Consider the following 5,341-nt stretch of genomic DNA (forward strand, 5'->3'; position numbering starts at 1 on the left):
CAGTGAGAGGGGAGACCAGTATGTTTGCATGTATGTATATAAAAAAATATTTATTGGACCAAAAAGTAGTGGGTAGGCACTGTGGCCAATGGTAATCAACTATTACCACCTTCGCATGGTTGTAAGCCATGCAGAGTCCGCAGAATGCTCCGGAAGCAGTGTCCGGAGGATGCATCCGACTAGGCAGAGCATACTTTGAACTGCCATCAAATTAAAACTTAAGAAAGTTTTATTACATGGCAGTTGAGAAGTGCATGTACATAAATTTCATTAATTTAATGAAGGAAATTTTTGCACATGCAGCAGTACATAGCATGCATTTAGGCGCCTGGTGTTAGCAGTCGCGTCTAAACAAAATTATTAACTTTAGTCTTTGCTAATGCCTTAGTTAAAATGTCAGCCAGCTGTTTTTCAGTTTCTACGTAACGTACATCAATAGAACCCTCATTCTGCATGTCACATGTATAGAAATACTGAGTGTCAATATGCTTTGTACGCTTTGAAGACTCCGGATGCTTAACCAATGTTATGGCTCGTTGATTGTTGCAATTTACAGGAGTGGAAGTTTTGCATTCGCTATTTAAGTCTGCGATCAGCTTCCTCAGCCAGGCTATTGCCTTTGTAGCAGCGCACAGAGCAAAAAAATCAGCTTCTGTTGTTGAAGTTGCAGTTACAGTTTGTTTGCTCGAGCTCCACAAAATCGGACTGTGTTGAGAATGACAATCCATCCTGTCGTACTACGCCTATTTTCGGTATCTCCTGCCCAGTCGGAGTCACAATACATTTCTAGTTGCGTACATTCAGAACCAATATCGTATGATATACCCTGTCGCACGTTCCTTGTAGATACCTAAAAATTTGTTTAATACCTTGCCAATGATTCTCAACAGTTGAGTTCTCAAGAAATCTACTTAGTACAACCATAATGACTGCGATATAGTGTCGAGTACACACCATTAAATACATTAATGATCCAACAGCTTCACGATGCGAGTACTTCCCTTCATTTGCGGTGTTTAGTTGCTTTGAATAATGTATACCTGTTTCTGCTGGCGTCTGTGCAGCGCGACAATTGTCATGATTAAATTTTTCTAAAATTTGTTTGTGCAAACCCGTTGAAATACTTTATGCTTCTTATCATTCTTCATTATCTGCATTCCAACGAAAAATTCTGCTGGTCTGTAAGTGATTTCAAACTCATCATCACCACGCATAGCTACCTCTAAGTTAATTGGTTCCAAAGCGACACACAATTCTGCATCAATCGAGATATTATTGCCCCAGGCTGCTGCTTAGCTGCCCTTCTAGTACTGTATGGGTTTCGATAATACATAGGCATCCTCGGATTTTTTTCGCATTGCTTCGACATCACTTCCCGCATCACTACCACTTTTATTTTTTTCTACAGCAATGTCCACCATTTCATTACACTCATTTTGCTTTTGCTCCGTTATGTAATTCCAACTCTCTTTTTTCTGTTCGCCATGTCATATATGCGATAAGCTTTGCTGTCATCATTGTATCCAACCATTATACATTTGATCGAATTCCGCTCCCACTTCGTTCGCTGTTCTTTCGGTACATGTACGAAAGCTTGGCAGCCAAATACTTTTAAGTGAGCTACTGTGGGCTTGATGCCAAACCATTTTTCGTAGGGGGTGCAGCCACCAATAACGTCAGATGCAATGTGATTTCTTAAAAACACCGCGGTATGTGTGGCTTCTGCCCATAAATAGGTTGGTAAGTTCCTTTCGTGCAGCATTGCTTTAGCATGTTCTACCACAGTACGATTTTGTCGTTCAATGAAACCATTTTGTTCCGGTGCCCTTGGAGTAGTCACCTCATGCTTCACACACTGTCTCAACAAGAAATTGTCTACTTCCGCATTGCAGAACTCTAGACCCCCATCTGTTCTCAACCGTTTAACCTTGTGGCCATCTGCTTGAACATCTGCAAAGAACGTCATTCGCTTTGATAAAACATCAGTTTTATTTTTAAGGAATTATTTTCGGAAAGCTCTTACGATGATGATTGCCATATGCACACCCCTCGCAGAAAGGTATTTCTGTTAAGAGCCCGGATATTTGCAATCCGTCTGCCGTTGTCTTGCACATCATTTCTTTTAATGTGTTGAAGTTGATATGTCCCATACGCTGATGCCAAAGCATTATTGATACTCTGTATTTAAAGTTGCGTCCAAGACTGGAACCATGTTCATCGTATATAAACGATTTCCACGCACGCCGTCAACTATGACTCGATCAGCTCTCATTAGGCAAACGCGCTTTGCACCCTCTTCGAACACGACTCTCATACCTTTCTCGGTTATTCTGCTAACAGACAAAAAAGTCCTATCAAGTTCATGCACCAATAGCACATCTTTAATTGTATGAATAAACTTTTCCTGATTCATTGCATACACTTCAATATCTCCGATACCGCAAACATCCACCCTTCGACCGTCACCAACTTTTACCTGGCATGCACTAGCAAAATATGTTTTTAATTTACTTTGTGTGCTATTCCTTTGCAAGAAAAACAAGTATGTATTTTCAGCATTCTTTTGTTTGGAGCTATTTGAACCGCTAGATTTCAAACCAGTTTCTCTCTTTAGAGCAAGTGAGCTTCTCATTAGATTTGCTATTTTGACTATCGTGTTGCTTTTTAAAGCATTCTCGTGCCCAATGCCCTTCTTTATGGCAATAGGTGCAGCTTCCACTACGTTTAGTACGCATCTTTTGGTTTTTATTTAAATTATTCACTGCGTATGCAGTCTTCACCGTGTCATCTTCAACGTGGTGAGCTGAACGTAAATTCATTAGTTACTCTTCATTTACTAAATGATCGGTTAGTCGTTCGATATTCTGTTCTGCCCGGTGAACTGCATAACAAGCAGTTCTTACATGGTCATATTTAGACAGAAAACTGCTTAAAATTTTTGCAATAACCAGAGGCTGTTTTTGTTCCATATCCATGTCTTTAAGTCTTCGCGCTTAAGACTCAACTCTCGCAACATAATTAATAATACTCTCATCCAAATGCAATTTGCAGTTTGAAAATTGTTCTAGCAACACTTGTGCCGACTGCTCAGATTTCTCGGAATGTACGATTTTCAGCTTTGACCACATTTGTGCTGCAGTTGTACACTCCATTAAGTATTTCAGCCGCTCCAACTCGATACCTCGCATTATAAAGGCTTGTGCCTCCACATCCTTCTCATCCGAGACACGTGAATTTGCTTCTGTATGCTGCGTTGTGCCTAAAATATATTCCTTCAATTTGTTCTCAGTCATGTCCATCTGTCGACGCCATAGTTGGTAATTCTGCCCGTTGAAGCGGTGTATTTGATATGCTCTTGACTCAGACATAGTACTCATAGGCCTCTGAAAATTACATGATACAAAAATGATAGTATCATCAACAGTATCGTTTCCTATCGCGGAATCACCAAACGCTTCATTGCTTTTATCTTGCTCATAAGTGGTGCTCAGGGCCCATAACCTGTTGTAATTATACTCGAATAAGAATAGTTAATTGAAATATGATTTATTAAATAAATTCAGATTTGTTACAGAGTTTACGTGTTGACTTGAACGCAGCAAAATCGGAAACGGAAATTCAGTTTATGTCAAATATATACAGTCAGTCAATAAAGTTTGGTTACAGCGAATTTTTTACAATACGGGCAACTATTTTTTAAATATTTTATTTTTCGTTACTTTTTTATAAAAATATCCTTAATTCTACAACAAAAACCACAAAAGTCGAAGTTCCAAACCTTGTGCAAAATTATGGAAAGTTCCGCAAATTTGCTTTCAAATATTGCACTTTTTATTTACGCTCTCTAGAAAAAAGTTGAATATGCAGTTTTTTAGCCCATTTAATTTTAGTTTAACAAAGTGCAAGTTTGAGGTAGCTAGGACTTACCATTGATTTTTAGCAATTTTTTTTTGTTGAAGTGTCGCTCATTTTCTCCATATAAAATAATGTTTGATAACTTTTTTATATAGAAAAAATGTGCGTCACCTTCAACAAAAAAATTTTGCCCCTAAATCAATGGTAAGTCCTAGCTCCGTCATACTTGCACTTTATTATACTGAAATTGAATGGGCTAAAAAACTACATACTCAGCTTTTTTCTAGAGAGTGTAAATAAAAATTGCAATATTTGAATGAAAGTTTGCAGAATTTTCCTTAATTTTGTACAAGGTTTGGAACTTTGATTTTTGGGGTTTTTGTTGTAGAATTAACGAAATTAACGAAAAATAAAATATTTAAAAAATAGTTGCCCGTATTGTAAAAAATTCGCTGTACCTAAACTTTATTGACTGACATGAATGGATGAATTATAACGAAAAATCTCATATCTGAACAATCAGTTGTATGGGAGCTATAGGTTATAGTTATCCGATCTTTTTAATTTTCACTGTAAGTTTTCTGTTGATAATTATTGAAAACAGTGCGGAATTTCCTGTTCCCAGCTATATAAATGGAGGAGTTATAACGAAAAATTTTATATCTGAACAATCAGTTGTATGGGAGCTATAGGTTGTAGTGAACCGATCTTTGTAATTTTCACCGTAAGTTGATAATGGGTGCAAGTGCTGCAAAATTTCATGTTCGTAGCTGCATAAATGGAGAAGTTATAACGAAAAATCTCATATCTGAACAATCAGTTGTATGGGAGCTATATGTTATAGTGGTCCGATTCTTCCGGTTCCGACAAATGATTAATACATTAAAAAAATACACCCACCTACCAAATTTGATCCGGATATCTCTAAAACTGAGAGACTAGATTGCATACAAACAGACAGACAGACGGACAGACTGACATGGATAAATCAACTCAGCTCGACGTTCTGATCATATAAGTATACATTTTAATGGGTCTATCTCTTCTTATTCTGGTACTTACAAACATCGGACCAAAGTTATAATACCATTTCATGCTCATGAAAGGTATAATTACCAAATTTGTATGAACATAATAGTCTGAACACATTAAAAGCACGAGCTATGTACCACCGTCGTCAAACTATTTTTCCACGTATTCTTATGTAGATAATTATTTTGGCGGCGACAGAGCTACACCTTGACTTTGGTTGTGACCAGCTTAGATGTATATATATTTTTCGAGCGACAGATAAGGCTCCTCCTCTTCTTTTATGACAAACTCATACAAATTCATGATGTCATTGAAGATGAAAATGAACAATTTACAGTTGTGTTCGTCTTTTTCAATGTGTTCAGGCTACAACAATTTACAAACATTTAAAAGGTGTTTAGTATATAGTCTTTTACATAAAGTATTTTACATTACTTAACACGAAAACATTAAT

The sequence above is a fragment of the Rhagoletis pomonella genome, unplaced genomic scaffold (genome assembly GCF_013731165.1).
Source record: "Rhagoletis pomonella isolate Grant_MI unplaced genomic scaffold, Rhpom_1.0 Rhpom_scaffold_00001, whole genome shotgun sequence".
In the NCBI taxonomy this organism is placed as follows: Eukaryota; Metazoa; Arthropoda; class Insecta; order Diptera; family Tephritidae; genus Rhagoletis; species Rhagoletis pomonella.